General features: G+C 26.3%; 1 protein-coding gene across 1 annotated transcript in view; it reads right to left on the bottom strand.

The window, feature by feature from the left end:
- Positions 1-23466, bottom strand: part of LOC111625198 (NACHT domain- and WD repeat-containing protein 1-like) — a 54856-nt gene extending 31390 nt beyond the window's left edge. Inside the window, exon 1 of the mRNA XM_023368277.1 lies at positions 23370-23466. The gene's annotated coding sequence lies outside the window, so the exon portion shown is untranslated. The remainder of the gene's footprint in view (positions 1-23369) is intronic.
- Between the last annotated feature and the right edge of the window lie 4097 nt (positions 23467-27563).

The raw sequence follows: 27563 nt of genomic DNA on the forward strand, positions 1-27563 counted from the left end.
CCGTGCAAAATTTCAGAAATTTCTGACAAAAGGCACAGGAGTTATTAAGCTTCAAATGGGGAGAACGAAATCGTCCCCCCCATCACACATACAGAGAAAACCTCCGTTTTAAGGTCCTCTGAGTTCAAAAAATGTAAAAAATCTTGTGGGAAGGATCAATTTTTGACCGCTCGTCATATTTTCTTTCTGTTATATAACAGCCGAAAAAGTAAAATGAAATAAAATATATAATCCTTATCGTTTATATAGGATACTAGTAAGGATTTTATATTATATTATTGGAAAATCTATATATTTAAGAGATTTATCATACGAAAAATGAAGGAGTATGTTTACAAATTCTTTATATACACAACTACTAGGGAGATGATGCAAACATGAGATGCTATTAATGAAAATTCAACGAATTTCAAGGACTTTTTTTTTTTATTTTTGGAAGGAATTTAAATTCGTTTTCTCGATCTTGTAGATGTTTTCTCTTCACCCCAAATTATTTTACTAGTAAAGATTTTATGGTATGAAAGGTTTCTAAGGAGTAATCCTTATTTTTTTTAATCTAAATCCTTCATCCTTAATCGTCATTCTTAAAGTCCGATTAAGGATTAATATTTTCAAACGTCCTTACTTGATTGTAATTTTTTACTTATAACAGAATCCTTCATATAAAAATCCTTTGTTGATAGCTTATAAATTTTAATATGATCCTTCATTAAGAATTAATCCTTCAGTCCTTAGAAATCGACCGAAAATATCTTGATGTAAATTATTAATTCTGTAATGTTCAATCCTTAAATTTAAGATCCTTATTAAGGATTATGTGTAAAGATTAAGAATTTCTTAATTTGTAATCCTTAATCTCTATACGTAAGATTTATAAAATATATATATATCCTACGTTGAAATCCTTCGTCGTTGATTTATTTAAATTAAATAATTAAATCTTAGGATTTTTTAAAGGATTTCATTTAATATTTCAGAATAAATTAATATTTCAGGATGTAAATAAATTATTAGAATATTGCTTATTTCAACTCATATAATATATATATATATATATTTTAGTTGTTTTCAGGATTAGTCTGGAAGCATTTAAAGATTTTAATACATTTTTAGGACTAAATATCCTTATAATAAATTTTAAAACCCGTTAAATAAGTCCTTAATTGCAATAAAATGAATAAAAATATTTTAAAATTTAAGGATTCTCAGAATATAGATTTATTCTAAATTAAGGATTAAAGGAATACTTCTTTCATAAAATATTAAAAATTTTTTTTTAATTCTTTAAAATTAAATTTATGTCTATTCTTAAAATTTCATAACATATTTTAAATTATTTAATCAATTATTAAAATCCTGTCAAACTGTTTATATGGAAAAAATTCACTTAAATCCTTAAAAATCATTATAATTTTTGAAAAAAAAATGTCTTTTATTTTAGTTTTGTATTCCAGTAAATTTTTGAGTATTTAAATGTTTTTTTTTCAAACAAAATTTTTAAAATTAAATTTTCAAAAATTTGTTTTAGGATTAATTAATTATTTTTTAATTATAAAATTATGGACCTTATATCAATTATGTAAATTTTTAAAGTGTTTCCAGAGCTTAATTTTATGGATTTTTTGTCTTTTTACTGCTTTACTTTTAAGGATCTTTTGTCTTTTTAGTGCTTTAATTTTAGGGATTTTTTGTCTTTTTAATGCTTTAATTTTAAGGCTCTGGTGTCTTTTTAATGCCTTAATTTTAAGGATCTTTTGTCATTTTAGTGCCTTAATTTTTAAAATTTAATTTTAAGTACAGTATTTGTAATTTTTTAACGACTTTAAGACAAAAAAATGTTTTTAGAAATGTTTAAATGATAAATTGAAAAAGATTTTATTTAAGTAGTGATTTTCTGAGTGATTAAATGATTTTTTGAAGTAAAATAAATATTAAAAAAAACAGAAAGAATTTTTTAAGAGATCCAAAAACTTTTCTTCGATATCAGAAAACGTCAAAAGTTCCTACAAGCCCTATAAATCATAGTTATATAAAGAAACTCCAGCGACTCTTTGACGTCGAAACATGTCAAAGGTCATTACAAATATACTTTAAGGCGTAGACAATTATATGAATGTTAAAATAGACGTCATTTACACTTTTCTAGTCCTTTATTAAACTGAAATTCATTGCCTAAAGGATTCAAATTTGATCAGAAAAGACAAATCGTAGAAGAAAGTAAACATTTAAAGGTTTAATTTTAATTAAACATAACGAAAGTTTAATTTTATAATTGTCTATTCATTAAAATTTTAAAGGTTTTAAATTGGTTCTTCAGCCATTTCTAAGTGATTTACGAACCAAGAAATGGTTTTTCGAATAATTTAAACATTTCGTTTGTAGGTTTGTTTGTTTGTTTAATTTCTCGCAAACTTGAAAAGTTAAAACATTTAGAGCATATTTTATATATTTTAAATGTTTTTAGAGCACACTATTTACTAAATTAAAAAATTTTCTTAACTTTCTTCAAACGCTTAACTGTAGGGCCTTGAAACAAAACATTTCATTTTTTTCGTAAACTGAAAGAGTTATAAAGTTAATTCTCAGTAATTCGTTGGTGCGTTTGTTCTTATATCCCAATTTCTATATATATTATTTGTCTGTTTATCTGTCGATCCGTTATCCGACCAAACTTTGTTCTCATCTTAAATTCCACGTAAAAGAAATAGGGAATTTCAGAAGGTAGAAGAGAAAGATTGAGAAAAATAATTTTTTTTAGATGTAGAAGAGATAATTCATCAAAAAGTATATATTTCCCACTCTTTTTTACGTTTATTTGGCAGAAAATTCTGGTAGTAATCCGATAACAATGACATTTCTAAGAATCTATAACATCATCAATAAAATCTTTTTTTCGATACTGATAGTTCATTGTTAATGGTGTAAGGGATCAATTTTCTTTGTTGAAGTTGATATCACATTGAACTTATAAATCTTTCTTTTCTTCCTTTCAAATTAAAATAATTGCTAAACGTTTGATAAAATGCGGATGAGAACTGGGATGAGGATGCTGATGAATTTTGTTCCTCAATATCTCGTAATGAGTTAAGCGTATATAAACAAAATTCAGTGCACAATTCTATAATCGGATTATCTACATACATACTAAATTTCCTGAAGTTTGGCCCGCTCATTCTTATCCTATGAACTTTTGATAATAACTCAAAATCTTTCGTGTTTACATCAATAAAATTTAACAAACTTAAATAAAATAGCATTGGTAACTTAATTTTTAAATTTTATACATATTTACCTTGTGGATTATAAGTTATGTATATTTGCCTATAAACGCGGAATTATAAAAGATAGAATTAACTTTCTCAGTAAATCTAAGGTAGATTAAGTTAGCAATTTACTCAAAGAATTTAATGGCGATCGACTGATAAATTTTTTAATTAACTTGCCTTTAATATGTAAGTTAAACCACGAATTAATCAGTTGGATAACCGAATTAAACTTGAGAATTAAGGATTTTGAATCCACATCACGAATTTCGTTTTCAACGCTTGACGAATCCATTTAATTACATCTAATAGAATTGCATTAATGATCTGGAGTAACTCGAATTATCTTTCAACTCCTGTCTTTGTGAATAAGAAATTTCAAGAAAACACACAAAAGTATCATTAAATTCTTCAAATATTATGTTTAAATTTCGAATATTTTTTGAATTAAAATAATTAAATAATTGTTAAATTGTTCAATTGTTATAATAGATTAATTATTAATTTGATCCATATTTTCCTTAAGGATCTCTTCTCTAGAAACCATATTCCATGCTTTAGGACTTCAGTATTTTCAGTTAAAATGTATCAAAATTGATAAATTCTGAATTTTAATATATAATTAAGTTAGAATAATTGATTAATTGTTTATTCTAAATGTTTTTCTGAAAGGATTTCTTCTCTAAAATTCAAATCTTATTCATCAATAGATCGACATTTTAGCATTACTTTCGATTTTCTATAATTATTCACTTTCTCTATGCAAATTTGAATCGAAGAGAAGAGTAAAAATCGATTATTATTATTTTTTTTCGAACGAGTAAATCGAAATTTTATTATAAAATCGATTATTTGTCATACAGAAGCTACTTAAGTCGTTATATCGATATTGTTTACCTTTATCCTATTCTCTCTGATCTTTTTCCCCTGAAAAATCCCTGTAGAGAATAGAAAAAAAAATATCCCTCTAGGGATGATGGATTTTATTGTTACTCTTGTGATTTTTAAAGTGAATTTATTCAAGTGAACATACAAAAGCTTATAATACATTGTTGCAAAATAAATAGACGTAATGGCTGTTTAATATTTGCTTCTAAGTACTACAAACTTGCATACATGCCTAATATCACTGTATAGTTGTATATGTATGTAATGTATGCTGTATGCTACCTAATTGTACATACAGTATGTAAGTTGTATAAGTCTGCAACTCGTACATACACTAATGCATATAAATATAAGCATAAAGAAGTAAATATGTACAAATGGGCATACAAATATATATAGCTTTATAGGATGTATAATACATGTAAACATATATAGGCTTTACAAATACACCAATATGTCTACAGTATGCACACGAACATATGGGCCTACATAAAAATATAAACAAAATGCTACCGAAGAGGTATACAAAGTATATATATTAGCTATACATACATAAGCATGACTATATTATACGTAACATTTACATAATCATATATGCAATACAAAATAAATGTTCGATATTGAATATACATGGATTATTATGCTTATTTGTATACATTGCAACATTGTGTATGCATAAATTTATGTTTTTGTAGCGTATACAACCGAAGATAAACGTAAGCATGCGGCTTTACAATGCATACAAATGCTCGTACGTATGACTCATTTGTATGCTCATTTAGATTGATACATGGATATAGATAATCATAAATAAAAGCATAAGCATAGACATAACTCTTCTGGTTAGAGATGTTATTGGGATCTATCCAGATTATGAGATTTGGAAGAAACTAAAGCTCTGATACTCAAAAAGAAAGAAAAATGAGGGATGAAAATAAAGATAAAAGCCGAAGATTATATCGAAGATTGTGAATTATGAGTCCAGACATGAAAGATTACAGTTCTGAGGTTTCAGTTGGAATATGAAAGCAAAAAATTCAAGCACAAAAGGAAAAAAAAATTCCTCCACTTCTTCGATACGTTCGAAGAATTAGAGGAAGGAAAAGAAACATTTGTTTTCAAAGGATTTGAAAGCAAAATTATGTTTGTAATATCACAAAGAATCAAAAATTCTTTATGATATTACAAACATTTTCTAGAATATTCCAAAAATTAAATGTACTAGAGATGAATTCGGATGAGTAAAGAAGAGATGCTGTATTTTGGATTGAATTGATCGAAAGAGGAAACCAAGAACGATCTTCCGAGAGGGATTTCTGTGGAAAAATGATGCTTATTAAGGTGTTTTACACGTTAAAAAAATCTTAATTTCAATCGGATAATTCGAATCTGCGACTAACTGCTGGTGTTTAGCGGTTTTAACCATTCAACCAGCGGTTTGAAAGGATTTCTTGGGATACTGGGAGTGCTGCTAAGAGTTATAGAGATGATGAAAGTGATGGAAATTCTGGAGATGATAGGAGTGATGTGGATATTGGAGATGCTAAAGGTGGGGAATATGTTCATTAATACTGAATATATAGAAAAATGTGTTTATTTTTCTTTTTAGTTCTGTTGAAATGAAGAGTTTAGGATGTATTCCAGTTTAATAAATGCAAAAAATGGAGCAATTTAAGATCACATTATAAACGTTTTCTTATGGATAAAAGTAAAAATAATAATTTAAATATATTACAAGTTCAAATATGTAGAATATAATTAAAAGTATAAGACTTTTATGGTGTACAAAACAAATAAGTACTGTACAGTGATTTTTTGAATACGCAAGAAGTAAATAACAATTTATAAATTTTCAAATTAATAGAATAAAATAATTAAAAATTTTAAGAAAAACCAAGCAAACAAACACGTCAGACGTGCATAAAATATGTATAATAAGTGGAACGGAAAAAATTAATAATAAGAGAAGTTGTCATCGCTTAATAAGAAATTGATTCTTCTTAGGATGAAGAAGAGCAGATGCTAAATCTNTAATAAAATTCAAGCGATTTTTTTAGATTAAAAAATCATCCCAAATAAACTAAATTGAAATAAATATATGAGAAAAGTAAGGTTTAATGTAATAAAATTTAAACGGGTATAAATAGAAAACACATTTAATTTGGTTTAAATGAAAAAATAAAGGATTTTAGCGGAAAATTGCTGTAAATTAATAAAAATTGTAACCGTCTAGGTGAAGATAATGGGAAAAACAAAGAACAGACAAACGGACGGATTCAACAATTACGTTAACCATTTCACAAACATAACGTTTATCTTGTTGTGTAATTTATATATAGTAAATCAGCGAATTAATCACATAAAAAGCTATTTTTATACTATAAAATATACCCTTAAAAAGCGTGATACTAGTAACTTTTGCTGCACTTCTGTGCCTTATACAACCATTATATCGAGTTATGAATATATTTATGCGAGTTTTACGAAAGTTTTATGTTTTGAAATGAATATTTTATTATCTATTTTTATTTTCAACGTTAACAAATAAAAAACTATTTTTATATATTGAAGTTTCAACATCAAAGTTTGATCAAGTACACGATGCAATTTCTATGTAGAGAGAAATTTCTTCTCCTTCCTGTATTTTTTTCTTTTTTTTTATTAGAAGGGGAAAGGGAAAATATTTAAAATTTATGTATTTATATACGTATTTATAAATCTGTAATATTTATATTTATCGAATCAGTCATCAGAAATTCTTGTTTTGTATCTAATCCCCGCTTTCTCGTGTTTATAATTGGATTTTCATCTAGCTTGTTCGTAATTTTCTCTTTGATGTCAACAACATTATTGTTGTTCCCGTGATAATAGAAAGGTTCTAAAAGGTTAAAAATATATTATAAAAAAAAACACTAAAAAATAAGACATAAAAAAATATTATCGCGACGTTCTAGATTGCATCATAATTTATCATCTTTTCGTGTTGTCACGCACTTAATAAAGAAACAACCCAAAATAATTGGACATAAAACTTGATAATTTCATTACTGAAACACGCTTAAATTTGATATTTTTACTAAGAATTCGATTACTGAATACCTTAAAAAAATTATATTTTTAACAATTTTTAAGTTACTCAACGACTGGATTTTTTAAAATCTAAGTTACAATAAATGCTAATCGGTTTAAAACTGAATTTATAACATTAACTTACTGTAATAACGGTTAAAAACCAGTAACTTAAATAAATACATATATATCAGTTAACTGACTTTTGAGCCACCCTTAATATAGATTGAATGGTTACGAAATTATGAAATTATATTATTTTTTTTATTATTATTTTCGTGTTATTATTTGTATATAATTTAATTCTTTTCTCTTAAATCTTTCTCAATTTCATCAAATTATATTGGTTGTTTTTTTATATTTGTTTATTTTTCTTAAATTTTAATTCCATTAATTACAAATGTTTATCATTTAAAACTGTTATAATGTTATTAAATTAACTCATTTTTTTCCTTTAATTTGATATTTAGAAATTCATTAACTTAAAATTCTTTACGTTAGTAAATTAGTTTTCAATTTTATTTGTCTTTTTAATCATTAAATTATTCAAATTTATTGTTAAATTAGTAAATTTATTATTAAAGATATTTCTCGTGAAATTTATTAATTACAAAAAAAAATAAAATTTCAATTTAAAATATTTTGAAAAATTTGTCATTTATTGTGAAATTGAATAGATACACGTGACAAAAATGATTATGAAATTGATCATTTAACAAACCACGTGACAAAACCTACCATGAAATTGATCATTTAACAAAACAATTGATAACAATTATCGCGAAATTGATCATTTAACAAACCACGTGACAAAACCTACCATGAAATTGATCATTTAACAAAACAATTGATAATAATTATCGCGAAATTGATCATTTAACAAACCACGTGACAAAACCTACCATGAAATTGATTATTTAACAAAACAATTGATAATAATTATCGCGAAATTGATTATGCATCAATTCAAGTGACAAAAGTCACCATAAAACTGATTATTTAGCCAAAAATTGTAAAAAATAATAATTGTAATGAAATTGATTATTTAACAAACCATGTGACAAAAATCATGATGAAATTGATTACTCATCAAAACACATGACAATTTCAATGAAAATATGGATTATTTATTGAAGAACTCGCTATAAGGTATCATAAAACCTGATTAATTACCCAGAAAAAGTTTGTCAAATCACGAAACTGATTAATTATAAAAGAAATTTATCATTAATTATTATGAAATTAATTAATTAACAAAAGAATTTTTCAACGCTTATTATGTAATAACTGATTAATCATCAAAAGAATTTACCACCAATTACTACGAGATTGATTTATTTTCAACAAAAATTAATAAAGAACCTTATAAATTTCATCTATATTTTAATTTTTATGAATTTTTTGTGACATTTTTGACAATTTTCTTTTAAAAAAAATCGTATTTTAAACGAATTATTTCTGAATTTTTCACATTAAGGATTACTCAAAAGCCATCAATTTATTATAAATCTTCGTTAAGGATTTTTTAAAAAACAATTTTTTATACCTTAAAACTTCATAAATTTCACAAATTTCCATAACAGAATAATTAACTATAATGTAATTCTGAATACAAATTAATTAATTATGACTTTCAATCACTTATTACTATAAAATGTCATCTATAATCCCAAATGTTCCTATAATGTCCCAAGTTCCTTAATTAAGGATACGTTTAATAAGGATTTCTTACATTAAATTAGTATGTAAAATAATTTAAATCTTAATAAATGATTAATTAATTATAATATAGTTTAAATAGCAACTTCATTGCATTGATTATTTACTCAGGGTTTGTGTTAGACGATAAAATTATAAATTCACGAGAAGTTTTGTAAGCTTATTTAATAAATATCCTAATTTTAATTAGAATTAAATATATTAATCTCATTATTTAAAATCATTTGTAGAATCATCCATAAAATACATCCTTGAAAGTAGAGCGATGATGTACAGTACTGTACTTTTTCAATGGAAGTTCTGTTCGATTCTTGCTCAGGATGCGTGTTATTTTTTATTCTAGGATAGATTTAAAGCTTTTTTTTTATAAGAATTTTTATATATATAATATATTTTTAAAATATCGGAGATAATAAAATTATAAATAATATTCACAAAATGCATTATTTAGCTTACTGATGTTGTCATTGATCAATGACCAATCGCTTGTTGAATTATTTATAGACAGTTTTATAGCTTTAAGGACACTTTCTACTTTGAATAACGTCTATTATTTTTCAATTAGGAGTTCAGAAAAGTTATAAAATTATAGAAAATACATAAAAATATTAGCTAAGTTTTTAAAAATCATTTATTTTCTTTTTAATTGCTTATACAAGATAAGTAATTAGGAAGTAAATTATATATTATTCAGGACACTTTTTTACTTTAGTCTATTAGCTATTTTTCATATATAATTTCAGAAAAATCATAAAAATAAATCTTTATTTATATGCAATTCTTTTTTTTTAATTGACTCGCTTAGGATCATCTCATACAAGACTCAAGAGCCCAATTATGAATTTTTAACTATAGAAAATACGTTTATAAATTCAAAAAAAAAAAAAAATACATTTAAAAAATAAAATTATTTAACTATCAAGATAAACGAATTTAACAAAACACGAAGTCTTAGTATAGTTTTTATCGCTAGTTAAACGCATGGAGGCTTACACATATTTAAACCTTTATCTTAAAAAATAAAGTTCAATAGCGTAAAAAAAATACATAAAGGAAAATCGATTTTTACTGGCGATTTATTGCCCTTGAAAAATAAAATTACGTCATAAAAAACAGAAAAAATTCTTTCAAGTGCTACAACCATTTACTGAAAATATTCGCTCTCTTCGTCTGATAAAATAAGAAGTTTTTCTTTTAAATTCCATTAAATATTTAAGAAATTCTAGCAACGAGTTACATAACTTTCCCGTTCAAAAAAAGTTAAAATTGCGTATGGCGCCATCTATTACGAGATTATATTTTAAAATCTTTTTAAATTATTAATTATTATAAAATGGCTAAAAGCTTAATTCTGAATATAGAAACGAGTAAAATCTTCGAGATATGACACGTGATCACCTCTCTTTCTCTCCTCACCCCCTTGACCTTTAACCACCAAAATTTAACAGCATCAATCTCCCTAATGCAAAAAACTCCGTGCAAAATTTCAGAAATTTCTGACAAAAGGCACAGGAGTTATTAAGCTTCAAATGGGGAGAACGAAATCGTCCCCCCCATCACACATACAGAGAAAACCTCCGTTTTAAGGTCCTCTGAGTTCAAAAAATGTAAAAAATCTTGTGGGAAGGATCAATTTTTGACCGCTCGTCATATTTTCTTTCTGTTATATAACAGCCGAAAAAGTAAAATGAAATAAAATATATAATCCTTATCGTTTATATAGGATACTAGTAAGGATTTTATATTAAATTAATGGAAAATCTATATATTTAAGAGATTTATCATACGAAAAATGAAGGAGTATGTTTACAAATTCTTTATATACACAACTACTAGGGAGATGATGCAAACATGAGATGCTATTAATGAAAATTCAACGAATTTCAAGGACTTTTTATTTTTATTTTTGGAAGGAATTTAAATTCGTTTTCTCGATCTTGTAGATGTTTTCTCTTCACCCCAAATTATTTTACTAGTAAAGATTTTATGGTATGAAAGGTTTCTAAGGAGTAATCCTTATTTTTTTTAATCTAAATCCTTCATCCTTAATCGTCATTCTTAAAGTCCGATTAAGGATTAATATTTTCAAACGTCCTTACTTGATTGTAATTTTTTACTTATAACAGAATCCTTCATATAAAAATCCTTTGTTGATAGCTTATAAATTTTAATATGATCCTTCATTAAGAATTAATCCTTCAGTCCTTAGAAATCGACCGAAAATATCTTGATGTAAATTATTAATTCTGTAATGTTCAATCCTTAAATTTAAGATCCTTATTAAGGATTATGTGTAAAGATTAAGAATTTCTTAATTTGTAATCCTTAATCTCTATACGTAAGATTTATAAAATATATATATATCCTACGTTGAAATCCTTCGTCGTTGATTTATTTAAATTAAATAATTAAATCTTAGGATTTTTTAAAGGATTTCATTTAATATTTCAGAATAAATTAATATTTCAGGATGTAAATAAATTATTAGAATATTGCTTATTTCAACTCATATAATATATATATATATATATTTTAGTTGTTTTCAGGATTAGTCTGGAAGCATTTAAAGATTTTAATACATTTTTAGGACTAAATATCCTTATAATAAATTTTAAAACCCGTTAAATAAGTCCTTAATTGCAATAAAATGAATAAAAATATTTTAAAATTTAAGGATTCTCAGAATATAGATTTATTCTAAATTAAGGATTAAAGGAATACTTCTTTCATAAAATATTAAAAATTTTTTTTTAATTCTTTAAAATTAAATTTATGTCTATTCTTAAAATTTCATAACATATTTTAAATTATTTAATCAATTATTAAAATCCTGTCAAACTGTTTATATGGAAAAAATTCACTTAAATCCTTAAAAATCATTATAATTTTTGAAAAAAAAATGTCTTTTATTTTAGTTTTGTATTCCAGTAAATTTTTGAGTATTTAAATGTTTTTTTTTCAAACAAAATTTTTAAAATTAAATTTTCAAAAATTTGTTTTAGGATTAATTAATTATTTTTTAATTATAAAATTATGGACCTTATATCAATTATGTAAATTTTTAAAGTGTTTCCAGAGCTTAATTTTATGGATTTTTTGTCTTTTTACTGCTTTAATTTTAAGGATCTTTTGTCTTTTTAGTGCTTTAATTTTAAGGATCTTTTGTCTTTTTAGTGCTTTAATTTTAAGGATCTTTTGTCTTTTTAGTGCTTTAATTTTAAGGATCTTTTGTCTTTTTAGTGCTTTAATTTTAAGGATCTTTTGTCTTTTTAGTGCTTTAATTTTAAGGATCTTTTGTCTTTTTAGTGCTTTAATTTTAAGGATCTTTTGTCTTTTTAGTGCTTTAATTTTAAGGATCTTTTGTCTTTTTAGTGCTTTAATTTTAAGGATCTTTTGTCTTTTTAGTGCTTTAATTTTAGGGATTTTTTGTCTTTTTAATGCTTTAATTTTAAGGCTCTGGTGTCTTTTTAATGCCTTAATTTTAAGGATCTTTTGTCTTTTTAGTGCTTTAATTTTAGGGATCTTTTGTCTTTTTAGTGCTTTAATTTTAAGGATCTTTTGTCTTTTTAGTGCTTTAATTTTAGGAATCTTTTGTCTTTTTAGTGCTTTAATTTTAGGGATTTTTTGTCTTTTTAATGCTTTAATTTTAAGGCTCTGGTGTCTTTTTAATGCCTTAATTTTAAGGATCTTTTGTCATTTTAGTGCCTTAATTTTTAAAATTTAATTTTAAGTACAGTATTTGTAATTTTTTAACGACTTTAAGACAAAAAAATGTTTTTAGAAATGTTTAAATGATAAATTGAAAAAGATTTTATTTAAGTAGTGATTTTCTGAGTGATTAAATGATTTTTTGAAGTAAAATAAATATTAAAAAAAACAGAAAGAATTTTTTAAGAGATCCAAAAACTTTTCTTCGATATCAGAAAACGTCAAAAGTTCCTACAAGCCCTATAAATCATAGTTATATAAAGAAACTCCAGCGACTCTTTGACGTCGAAACATGTCAAAGGTCATTACAAATATACTTTAAGGCGTAGACAATTATATGAATGTTAAAATAGACGTCATTTACACTTTTCTAGTCCTTTATTAAACTGAAATTCATTGCCTAAAGGATTCAAATTTGATCAGAAAAGACAAATCGTAGAAGAAAGTAAACATTTAAAGGTTTAATTTTAATTAAACATAACGAAAGTTTAATTTTATAATTGTCTATTCATTAAAATTTTAAAGGTTTTAAATTGGTTCTTCAGCCATTTCTAAGTGATTTACGAACCAAGAAATGGTTTTTCGAATAATTTAAACATTTCGTTTGTAGGTTTGTTTGTTTGTTTAATTTCTCGCAAACTTGAAAAGTTAAAACATTTAGAGCATATTTTATATATTTTAAATGTTTTTAGAGCACACTATTTACTAAATTAAAAAATTTTCTTAACTTTCTTCAAACGCTTAACTGTAGGGCCTTGAAACAAAACATTTCATTTTTTTCGTAAACTGAAAGAGTTATAAAGTTAATTCTCAGTAATTCGTTGGTGCGTTTGTTCTTATATCCCAATTTCTATATATATTATTTGTCTGTTTATCTGTCGATCCGTTATCCGACCAAACTTTGTTCTCATCTTAAATTCCACGTAAAAGAAATAGGGAATTTCAGAAGGTAGAAGAGAAAGATTGAGAAAAATAATTTTTTTTAGATGTAGAAGAGATAATTCATCAAAAAGTATATATTTCCCACTCTTTTTTACGTTTATTTGGCAGAAAATTCTGATAGTAATCCGATAACAATGACATTTCTAAGAATCTATAACATCATCAATAAAATCTTTTTTTCGATACTGATAGTTCATTGTTAATGGTGTAAGGGATCAATTTTCTTTGTTGAAGTTGATATCACATTGAACTTATAAATCTTTCTTTTCTTCCTTTCAAATTAAAATAATTGCTAAACGTTTGATAAAATGCGGATGAGAACTGGGATGAGGATGCTGATGAATTTTGTTCCTCAATATCTCGTAATGAGTTAAGCGTATATAAACAAAATTCAGTGCACAATTCTATAATCGGATTATCTACATACATACTAAATTTCCTGAAGTTTGGCCCGCTCATTCTTATCCTATGAACTTTTGATAATAACTCAAAATCTTTCGTGTTTACATCAATAAAATTTAACTAACTTAAATAAAATAGCATTGGTAACTTAATTTTTAAATTTTATACATATTTACCTTGTGGATTATAAGTTATGTATATTTGCCTATAAACGCGGAATTATAAAAGATAGAATTAACTTTCTCAGTAAATCTAAGGTAGATTAAGTTAGCAATTTACTCAAAGAATTTAATGGCGATCGACTGATAAATTTTTTAATTAACTTGCCTTTAATATGTAAGTTAAACCACGAATTAATCAGTTGGATAACCGAATTAAACTTGAGAATTAAGGATTTTGAATCCACATCACGAATTTCGTTTTCAACGCTTGACGAATCCATTTAATTACATCTAATAGAATTGCATTAATGATCTGGAGTAACTCGAATTATCTTTCAACTCCTGTCTTTGTGAATAAGAAATTTCAAGAAAACACACAAAAGTATCATTAAATTCTTCAAATATTATGTTTAAATTTCGAATATTTTTTGAATTAAAATAATTAAATAATTGTTAAATTGTTCAATTGTTATAATAGATTAATTATTAATTTGATCCATATTTTCCTTAAGGATCTCTTCTCTAGAAACCATATTCCATGCTTTAGGACTTCAGTATTTTCAGTTAAAATGTATCAAAATTGATAAATTCTGAATTTTAATATATAATTAAGTTAGAATAATTGATTAATTGTTTATTCTAAATGTTTTTCTGAAAGGATTTCTTCTCTAAAATTCAAATCTTATTCATCAATAGATCGACATTTTAGCATTACTTTCGATTTTCTATAATTATTCACTTTCTCTATGCAAATTTGAATCGAAGAGAAGAGTAAAAATCGATTATTATTATTTTTTTTCGAACGAGTAAATCGAAATTTTATTATAAAATCGATTATTTGTCATACAGAAGCTACTTAAGTCGTTATATCGATATTGTTTACCTTTATCCTATTCTCTCTGATCTTTTTCCCCTGAAAAATCCCTGTAGAGAATAGAAAAAAAAATATCCCTCTAGGGATGATGGATTTTATTGTTACTCTTGTGATTTTTAAAGTGAATTTATTCAAGTGAACATACAAAAGCTTATAATACATTGTTGCAAAATAAATAGACGTAATGGCTGTTTAATATTTGCTTCTAAGTACTACAAACTTGCATACATGCCTAATATCACTGTATAGTTGTATATGTATGTAATGTATGCTGTATGCTACCTAATTGTACATACAGTATGTAAGTTGTATAAGTCTGCAACTCGTACATACACTAATGCATATAAATATAAGCATAAAGAAGTAAATATGTACAAATGGGCATACAAATATATATAGCTTTATAGGATGTATAATACATGTAAACATATATAGGCTTTACAAATACACCAATATGTCTACAGTATGCACACGAACATATGGGCCTACATAAAAATATAAACAAAATGCTACCGAAGAGGTATACAAAGTATATATATTAGCTATACATACATAAGCATGACTATATTATACGTAACATTTACATAATCATATATGCAATACAAAATAAATGTTCGATATTGAATATACATGGATTATTATGCTTATTTGTATACATTGCAACATTGTGTATGCATAAATTTATGTTTTTGTAGCGTATACAACCGAAGATAAACGTAAGCATGCGGCTTTACAATGCATACAAATGCTCGTACGTATGACTCATTTGTATGCTCATTTAGATTGATACATGGATATAGATAATCATAAATAAAAGCATAAGCATAGACATAACTCTTCTGGTTAGAGATGTTATTGGGATCTATCCAGATTATGAGATTTGGAAGAAACTAAAGCTCTGATACTCAAAAAGAAAGAAAAATGAGGGATGAAAATAAAGATAAAAGCCGAAGATTATATCGAAGATTGTGAATTATGAGTCCAGACATGAAAGATTACAGTTCTGAGGTTTCAGTTGGAATATGAAAGCAAAAAATTCAAGCACAAAAGGAAAAAAAAAATTCCTCCACTTCTTCGATACGTTCGAAGAAGTAGAGGAAGGAAAAGAAACATTTGTTTTCAAAGGATTTGAAAGCAAAATTATGTTTGTAATATCACAAAGAATCAAAAATTCTTTATGATATTACAAACATTTTCTAGAATATTCCAAAAATTAAATGTACTAGAGATGAATTCGGATGAGTAAAGAAGAGATGCTGTATTTTGGATTGAATTGATCGAAAGAGGAAACCAAGAACGATCTTCCGAGAGGGATTTCTGTGGAAAAATGATGCTTATTAAGGTGTTTTACACGTTAAAAAAATCTTAATTTCAATCGGATAATTCGAATCTGCGACTAACTGCTGGTGTTTAGCGGTTTTAACCATTCAACCAGCGGTTTGAAAGGATTTCTTGGGATACTGGGAGTGCTGCTAAGAGTTATAGAGATGATGAAAGTGATGGAAATTCTGGAGATGATAGGAGTGATGTGGATATTGGAGATGCTAAAGGTGGGGAATATGTTCATTAATACTGAATATATAGAAAAATGTGTTTATTTTTCTTTTTAGTTCTGTTGAAATGAAGAGTTTAGGATGTATTCCAGTTTAATAAGTGCAAAAAATGGAGCAATTTAAGATCACATTATAAACGTTTTCTTATGGATAAAAGTAAAAATAATAATTTAAATATATTACAAGTTCAAATATGTAGAATATAATTAAAAGTATAAGACTTTTATGGTGTACAAAACAAATAAGTACTGTACAGTGATTTTTTGAATACGCAAGAAGTAAATAACAATTTATAAATTTTCAAATTAATAGAATAAAATAATTAAAAATTTTAAGAAAAACCAAGCAAACAAACACGTCAGACGTGCATAAAATATGTATAATAAGTGGAACGGAAAAAATTAATAATAAGAGAAGTTGTCATCGCTTAATAAGAAATTGATTCTTCTTAGGATGAAGAAGAGCAGATGCTAAATCTCCATTATCTTCGGTGAGAGGGGGGGGGAGAAATCACAATAAACACAATTGAAAAGTTACGCTTTGTTTGATACTTTCTCTTATTGAAGATGCGTAAATTATCGTGATGATAACTTTCCTAATTTTTTTTTCTATAGATAAATAGTCCCCTTAGAAAATTATTTTGTCAAATCTCCGGTACTAATTAAAATCATTAATCAACTTAAACGTCTTGGATCTTATTTCCAACAAATTTTCTTTGTCAAAATAATAATTAATTTCCTCTTTGAATCATTTTTGTTTCCGTCGTAATGGCCGTGTTGCTGTGATTTTTCTCTCTTTTAGTTTTATTTTTTTTATTGATTGTATCTTTACCGTTGTTACTGTAATAATAATAATAATAATAATAACAGCAGTGTAGTAGTAGTAGTAGTTTTTATTATTGTAATAGCAGTAGTATTAGTAGTAACAGTAGTAAGAGCAGCAACAATACTAGTGGTACAGTAGTTGTAGTAGTAGCAGCAGCAGCAACATTAACAGCAGCATTATTTACGTAAACACCTTATATACTAAGTATGGAAACAAAGATACGTGAGATTTTTAGTTAGCGTAGAGCTTTACGATCTTCTTATATAATAGTTTATAAGCTCCTTAGGAGATTTATTTCTTTAAAGGAGCTTTGATATTGATGTACTGTCCTATCAATAGTGAATTAAAGATATATCAATATCAAAACTCTTCTGTAAAAAGTCTTTAGAACAATAATTATCTTAAATATCGTATTGAATTTAGTATGTTAGTATCAAATCTTCCAAACTCATTAGTAACAGAAGTATTATTGTTTCTGTAATCAAACAATAATAAACGGACATTTCAACGGGTGTAATTTTAATATCAAAACACTTCAAAATCCCTTACGAATAATACTAGTCGGAATTTCAATAGTAGCAAATCTTCTAAAGCTTCTCCTAAACGTAGGAATACGAAGTTATCAGTATTATTATCAGTATCAAATGTAGGAATAACATTATAAAATTAATATTAAAATTTCTCCTCTAACTTCTCAGCAGTATCAGTTGAATAATGTTTAATACTTTAGTATCATTTAAGACATATAAATCAATAAAACAGCAACTTGAATTTTTATAAATTCCATTGGCGTAACACCGTTTACTTTCGAAACATTCCTCTCCTAGCTGCTACTTTAATGCTGTAGTATTAGCAGTAGTAGTATTGGTAGAAGCAGCAGCAGCAGTAGTAGTATTGACAGATATAATTCTAGTTGGTTGCTTCGTGTCGAATCGAATTTTAAACAGTTTTACTGCATTTTGTCATAGTGTACATATCAAAAACTCTATACCATTAATCCCTAGAAGGTCACGCTTTGTTACTATAGTAGTATTGAGCTTTTATCTAACATTTCTGAGAAATTAAATCGCTTTATTGATGTTTTAGTATGATAAAACTGCATTTTAAAGAAGCTTACCTGAAGTAAAATAGTATAAGTTACCATTATAACAGCACAGAAATTTATCTAGAGATTTATTTGTGTGCTTATACTGATACTTTGCTACATTTATTTTTATTGCTGTGGCAGTGTCGATCGTTTTATCTCGTCGTATGGAGTGATAATTCACTACTAGCAGCTGATGCAATTTATTTTATGTGAATTTTATTCTCTTTTAAAACATTTTTTTAAAAAGAGTTTATTCCTAAAGTAGCACTAAACGTAACAATAGACTTTCTAAATCCTTTCAATTACTATTACATTTGATAAAACGAAGGTAGTACATCATAACACTCCGCGTAACAATATGATTTATATAATCTATCGATTACTATTATAGTAATAAAGTTTTATTTATTACAACAATGATAACAATCGTTACTATAGTAGCTCAGGATGACGTTTAATTAAGTAAAAAATTAATTACAATTTATTTTAATTCACATATATGTTACTAAAGTAGTAATAAAGGTAGAGGAAATAAAATTAAATTTAAATGTAGTATAAATATTTAATAACATTCGACTCTCTGCCAATTACTATTTTCAAGAACGAATACATATTTTACTACTAGAGGAATATTTTCATTAATTTTTGATAAATGTCTCCTGTCAACTAGTCATTTCCAAAATTACATTTCTATTCTGTTTTACCCAGATTATTGAATCCTTAATGCGTTATTCTTGATTAAATTAATGCTATCTTAGTAATAAATTTAACATTTTTCATGCACATTCAGTAATAAAGTACGAGTGTGCTTAAGGAAATTACTAAAGTTTACTTAGAAAACACAGAAAAAAATCGTCACTTTCGCATTTAACCTATTTTTTTTTTTTTTATTACTAACGTAGTACTAGTTGCATTTTTCCTTTCTGCATCCCTTTTACTGTAGTAGGATAGGAACTTTAAAGCTTGAAAAATGTTTATTTGTTACTATTCAGGAATAATTTATAAAGTTTATAGGTTATATATATTTAGATTTAGCAATAAAAAGTGACTTTATAAATGCTACAATAGTAACAAATTCACTTCTTTACTATTTTATACAGTTTTCTGATCAATTTTTAAGCTTGTTACGTGTTACTGTAGTAGAAAATTTCTCAAATTTCTACGACAGTACTATTAATTTATTACTATAGTAGCATTAATAATTTAGCAATTTACGTAACGTTATAACAGTAGACTAATAGAAGAAAATATACTAAAATACACTACAGAATCCTTTCGATTTTCATGTTACGATTTCATATAATACTCTATAATACTCCAACTGCATTCTTTAAAAAATTTCATATAATACTCTATAATACTCCAACTGCATTCTTTAAAAAATTTTAATAACATTTTTTATATAGGAGTGTAGAGGTATAGTTTATTACAGTAAATTGGAACCATTTGTAACTGTATATCATTTATTACTATCGTAACACAGTCATAATATGATATTCCTGTAGGTGCCTAAGCTATATACAAAGTACTTCTATAGTATGATGCTATATAAGTATAAAATTAAGATTACTACAGCATGTTATATTAACATTATACTTCTATAATAAAAACACAGTAACATTTTATATTCCTTTAATAATAAAACAACATCAGTGTAGAGTTACAGTTTATTACTATAATAGCACAGAACGTTTACAATGGTATTCTATTATAGTAACTATTTCACTACTGTTGTAACATTTAATTTTTTATATAAAGTAACATCTTATTTAGATATTCCTATAGCAGCATATAATATTTTATTACTTTTACAGTAATAAAAGTAATAAACAGAAGTGTGTCCATACTACACAACGACTTTACATCGAAAGAAAGGTAAATATAATTGAAGAAACCACTATTTACAAAAGTACTGACTAGCAGTTTCATACATATTCTTTCTTTTACATTAAGAATATTAAAGATAGCAAATGCTACTACATTAATAAAAAAATATATTATAGATAAAAATACATTCCTAGTTTTATATAACATTTATTTATATTTTCCAGAAGAATCACAAGACGTTAGATGAATTTACTGATAAAGAACCCCTTATACAATTTTCTTTTGTTACTATAACAGCACACTATTGTTAATATCTTATGAAAGAAATGATACTTATTATAATAATGGAGAATAAGAAGAGAGAAAAAGCCTCATATTTCTTATAAGAATAAGTAAACATCTCATCTCTTTTGTTATTTTAATAACAAAGACACTATTTATTTTATTGTTAAGGTAGCATTTTATTATAATTTTAATAAGTTTACAATTCGTTTTATCTTATTTAATTTATTTTATTATAATAATAACACAAAAGGGGTATCTCCCTTTACTTTTACTGTATTAAATGATACTTCTATAGTATTTAAACTACAGTAGTAGTAGTAGCATATTTCTTCATATTTTTAGTAACTTTATAGAGGAAATCTTAATATATTTTTATTATCGAAATCTCTTTATACATTTTCAGTTTACTTTATTACCATAATAGTAAACCTTTCCTGCATTTGGAATGTTTTATTCATAAAGTAACATCATCAGAAACTGACTCACTCAACAAAATTCAATGTTATTTGATTCTGAACGAATTATCTGCCATATTAAAATCTAAACGACGTGTTTATTGTTGCAACAGTCTGCTGTGCTACATTAGAAATCATTAAAAAAATCCTCATAACTGATGCTTAAAAACACTTGATGACATAGTAACACTATTTAATTAACAATTATGTTACCATAATATAATAGGGGTTCACTATTCGTTACGTTTCAGGCCATTGCTATCAAATCTTCTAATGTTAAACATTTATGCGTACGTGTGATGCTACTATAGTATATATAAAAAAAAAACGTAACACAATTAAAATTTATGATACATTTATACATTATTCAGGTAGTAGCTACTCCCTTAAGAACATTTTCCCACAATCAACATGATGTTTTATAACGTCATGAATGATAATTGACTTGTTGCCCTACACGATTGTTGCATTAGCAGCATCTCTTTGTTGTTACTATAATATATTAATAAGTTAACTTCTTCCATCAATTCTGATTGAATGAAGAAAGAAGAGAAGTAACAAACACTATGATTTGATTTATAAACCGGTCATTTAACAGTTATTTATTACTATAATAGCAGAGGAAACTATTACGATAGTAACATTTTTCCTTCATTTTTCTTATTAAACTTGAATTTATTTATACATAAACACACATTTGGTGTTATTTTCTTCGTATATATAACAACATATACCGACGTTAAAAGTCACATAGCATTTATTATTAAAGTAGTTTTAGATATTTTTCATCCAGACAATATATAACGTAACTTGTTTTATTATTATAGTAGCAACAGTTAGTTTATATTTAAGTAAACGTTACGTTTCTTCGTAACTGTAGACGTATTATCTCTATACATTAAAATATGAAAATGTAAGCATATTGTTACGATAATAGCATGTAAAATGCGATTTAAAAAACATCATTTTCCGCAACGAATCGATACTCATGCAGTCATTTCTGATTTATGATCTTTATTTTGTTTATTTTTAATTAATTTAATTAATCTACAAACGTCACTAAATTAGTAAAATATACTGCAATAGTATCAAATGCTGTTACGGTAATAATTTTTGTAAGTTATTACCTTAATAATTTTATATATTCGACATTTATAGTTAACTTATTACTATAGTAGCAGATTGTTGTTGTTATATGAATAATTTACTATGTAATTTAGGGTGAAAATTTTTTACTTTATTAATTAATTATATAAATTCTAAAGAATTTATTACTGTAGTAGCATAAAATCTTCCATTTTATGCCAATTTTATGTTCATTTTTACAATAGGAAAATGCTTATATTCGGTGCGAAATTACACTTTTTAACGTTAAATGTTACTGTAATAGTAACCGAAAAACTTATTCATACTTTTAAGTAATTAAAGAAAAATTAATTTAGATATTTATTTTGCCGTGTAAAGAACACGGAAATAGAAATTACGTACAATACTTCCATTACAAAATCTTCCGTTAATGATACTTTAATGCTATTATATTAATAAATGTAGTCAGAGGATGTTGAAGAGAAGCTTAATGAGACTGTAGGAGTAAAGGTAAAGCTCCCTACCATCTTATAGAATAAAATAGAGTGGTCAAAACACACAAAGAAACACAGATAAGGAGATAAGAAGGTTTAAAAACGCAACTATGCTATTATAAGATTATTTACATCCCTTCAAGTAGCTTCTCCAACGATAAATTTGCACGGAAGCTCAAGATAATAGCATAAATATGAGGTAAAAAAAAACGTGTTACTACAGTAGCATCAGGGGTTGAAGCGTATAATTATCCCCCTGTTGATATCGATGATAATTATGCTATTGTAGTAGTAATTATCTTAATGGTTTAGTATAGAAGAAGTGGTGGGTTTTAACGCGATCTCGGGTAGGAGGTTCGAATTTGGATGCTGGAAACGGGTAGAAACGATTTAACAGATAATCTCACTTGATGCTATAATAGTATGATCAACACACAGGCGTTATTCTGGACAACATTATGTTGCAGGGTCTGATAACAACGGTGGGTACTCTGCAAGTGTGCACAGGAATCGCACGGAAGCTCAAGATAATGGTATAAATATGCGGTAAAAAGAGTGTTACTATAATAGCAACAGAAGGTTTAATTATCTCCTAATGATTATGCTATTATAATAGTAATTATCTTAATGGTTTAGCGTAGAAGAGGTGGTCGGTTTTAGCGCGATCTCGATGAGGGGATTTGAATTTCGTCGTTGGAAACGGGTAGAAACGATTTAACAGATAATCTTACCTGATATTATAATAGTATGATTAACAGATAGACGTTATCCTGGACAACGTTATGCTGCAGAGTCCGATAACAACGGTGGGTCCGCTGCAAGTGTGTTGGTACAGCTCTAGTATTCGATCGATGTAGAAGGACCTGCGCTCAATGCTACCGCTTGCTTTTCGTAATTACAATGATTTGTTTCTTGCTACTACACTAACCCTTCTTTCTAGTGTATGAAATGTTCATTAAAAATAATTTACTTTACACTTATTCCCTTTTAAATTTAAGAGACGGTAGTAAATTCGAAACTCACTCCGCCCAATAACAAGACCAAACGCTTGTTGTTGTTGTTGTTTTATTAAATTTAGTTGAGTTGCGCCTCCCTCCCAATGCCTTTGTTACCGTAATTGTATCATGAGTATTGCTGCAGGTGTTGGGTTTTTAACAACGACTACTTGGCCCAAATTTTCTTCCTTCAATTAATATAAAAACCGTTAATATTTACGCTCACCACAGCGGATATGCTACGACAAATTTACCAAGAGAAAACCAATAGAACAGATTAAAACACCGGTGTGAAATTTATAATATGACAGTTGAATATTAGGTAGAGTCAGTGTTTAAATAACATTTAAAATAATACATTTCTCATTACACAAATTAACTTATTTGTTTAATGATGATGCACAGTATCTGCTCGAAGATATTATCTTCATCTTCTTTATCATCCTTATCAAATATAAAGGTGATAAATTGTTAGATGTCAAACGTGGATATCTTACGCAATTTTTCGTGGATAACTCCTATTGTTTCTAATGCTACATTTGCTGATAGTAGGATCTTCTTCAAGAAAAATCACTAAATGACATCTGTTCTTTCTCACGTGGTGGGATGATCATTTATGTTTTCCTCTTCCTTATCACTTCCAATAATAAGTTTTCGGATACGTGATTCAATTCTATTACATCCGTCAGAATTAAATTAAATAATTATTATTATTAAATCTTCAATTCATCTTTATTACTGACAAGATGATGTAATTTAAATATCTACAAAATGATGATGACTAAATCTTAATATCATCTTCCAGGAAATAAAGAATAAGCTCTTAATATATGCAAGAAGGTTAAGAGATTATATTTCGTTTCCTGTGATGATATTCAGATTTAATTATCATCATCTTCCCGTTGATTTTAAGCATTTATCATCATTATTTTCTTGTTGATTTTAGGATTTATCATCATTAAATTTTGTAAATTTTAATTTCTTATCATCATCATCATCATTTTTTGGAAAATATTAAGTGCTTACCTATTTCGTTTTAATGAATATTTGAAATTTATCATCTTCGTTTACTTTACGGATATTAAGAATTTATCATCCTCATGTTCTAGTAGATGTTACACATCTATCACCTTTTCTCTCTTGAAGACATTAAGTTTTTATCATCATCATTTCTTTCAAGAATTAAGAGCTTATCGTCTTTGTTTACTTGCAGATGTTAATCATTTATCATCTATTTTCTTGTAAATATTAAAAATGTATCATCTCTACTTTGTAAAAGTTAAACATTGTGAATCTTTCTTCGTTACTGCAACTATTAAAAATCATTATTATGATGATTTATGGAAATAATAGTCATGATTTACTTTTAAAAGAAACATGATTTATAATATATAAATTAGTAAAAATTGTTATATTTTTACATTTAATGTTAACCCCTTAAACCTTAAATTCATTTTAAACTCTATGTTACAAGTGATGACGATGATGATGATGATGTTATACGTCATCATAATCACTTTCTATTCCCATAATAGTCATTATAGGTGTTACATATCAAATCAAAAGTAAGGAAGAGACTGTCGAGTGTAGAGCGTGACAGACAGATTGGTTAGTTTCGAGCTATTTGAGTTTGGGAGGGAGAAAGTCAGGTTATAATTTTAATTATCCACATTATCCATTAGTTATTTAGATGAATTATTAAGTGGGTAAGAAAGTGAGACGAGGGAATTTTCTTTTCGTTTTCATAATTTGTAGATAAGTAATTGACTTTTTCACTTACTTCAAACTGAAAGCTTATTACTCGCTCCTCTCCAAAAACTTAAATAAACATATGCAAATTTGATTATCTTTTATGTTTACATTCAATTTTCTTTAAATGTCTAACCCCACGAAGAATTCCTTCTTTGTTTTTTTAATTCTTTTTACGGAGGTTTTCGTTCTCCTCCGCCCAATTTCCTACTGATTACCTTCTTAATCGAGGATTTGAGATGCTGTAAATTGGGAAATTAGACAAAACTCTATGTTACACTAATTTATATTACTTATGAAAAAAAATACATTAGAAAGAATGTAACTAATCTGATCAATAAAGATAAGATTGGGCGGAGTGGATCGATTTATTCATGCACTTAACATACTTATTATATACTCGAACCTCATTATTTTATCAATAAAGCAATAAGTTTGTTCTTATCCACAGAAGAAATATTTATTATTGCTTGTCATTTGGTAAATAATATTAAATTGGGAGGATCTACTTAATTTAGTAAGTAATTAAATAAATCGTAATAGTAATAGGATAAATATTAATTAGTAATAGGAAAATAGTATGTTAATATATGATTCCTTCTACTGTTTAGCTAGAAAATTAAATAACTCCTCCTCCCAAAATCATTTCGTATTATTTAAGGAAAGAAACATTATCATCTAATCCATCTACAGCGATATTTTTAAAAGATTTTATCGCCATATTTTACATTTAAAACAAGGAAGAAGACGTTTTACCTTTCTTATATATATATATATAATTGTTGGGATGCTGTAGAATCTAAGTAAGAAGTTTTATTTGATGTGATCCCATCTAAAAAAAAAATTAAGGTTAGACACGTCTATAACGTAGAAAAGAATCAAGAAAAGATGAAGATGTAAACGTAGAAAAGAAAACACATCTGCATTTTCTCATGGATTTCAATCTCTTTTATTTGCAGTAACGTATCTAACAATCTAAGAAATTTAAAAATAATTCTAAAAAATTATTATTAAAGTATATATATATATATATATATTAGATTCATCTGTAAATAATTAATTTAATTTTTTTTCCTCTTCTACTTTTTCGTTAAATATTAAACATCTTGTTAATTCTATTTCACCTTGCAGCATCCAAAGATAAGGAAGAGCAATAATCCTGAATAGGTAAAGAGATAATAAGATGGATAAGTAAGAACTTTCTACTTAGTGTTACTTACACTTCAATTAATGTATTTCTCTTTAATGATACGCTTCTTAATTGATAAACACAGTTATATATTTAATATATGCATATTTTAAAATGAAATTTCACGTAATTTCACATCTACAAAGATGGATCTACAAACGTTATTTGTAGAAAGGGGGAGGAAAAGGAAGAGGAACATCAAAAGGAAAAGGTAAATCACAAAATGAGAAGTATAAATCACAAAAAAAGGTAAAGGTAAACCAGAAAAAAGAAGAAATAAATAACAAGATGAGAAAAGTAAACCATAAAAAAGACAGAGAAACCAGAAAAATGGGAAAGTAAACTGTAAAGGAGAAAAGGGTAAACCACAAAAAAGGAAAGTTAAACCATAAAAGAAACAGATAAACAGGGGGAGGGTCCTTATTAAAATTTAAACAAAAAAACAAGATAGAAAACCATATTAATTTCTCTTAGAGAATAATCAAACACAATTAACGAAAGTAGGATTATCAAGATATTCAGGTAACGTGACGCCAAATGAATTAAATTAACAATGAAGTTAGTAAATTTTGTTATATATATCCTTACATCTGAAGGGATTTATAACTTGAACAATGCTGCAATTGTTTCGTTCCATTCAAGTGCAAATTTAATTCTCTTCCATTATGTAATGGTATGCAATACGGATTTAACTTCAATTTTTCTTCAATTTGCAACCTGAAAATTTACATATAACTGTGTGTGAATCAATTGATTGAAACAACGTAATGCTCAATGTCCTCGACTTGATGCTGTTTTTGGAAAATTATTTTTGGGAAGGAGCCTTTTTTTAAAAACATTTGCACATTAAATAGTAGAGATATGTTGAGCTGTGCCCTAGTTGAGCACAACTCAACATGTCTACAGAGATAATTTGTATTATTGGGCGGAGTATTTATATATACAATACGTAAGTTAGAGTAAAAAGGGAGTTTATTTCATAGTATTCTTTG

This window comes from Centruroides sculpturatus, unplaced genomic scaffold (genome assembly GCF_000671375.1).
Source record: "Centruroides sculpturatus isolate CEXI.00-Female unplaced genomic scaffold, Cexi_2.0 scaffold456, whole genome shotgun sequence".
NCBI lineage: Eukaryota > Metazoa > Arthropoda > Arachnida > Scorpiones > Buthidae > Centruroides > Centruroides sculpturatus.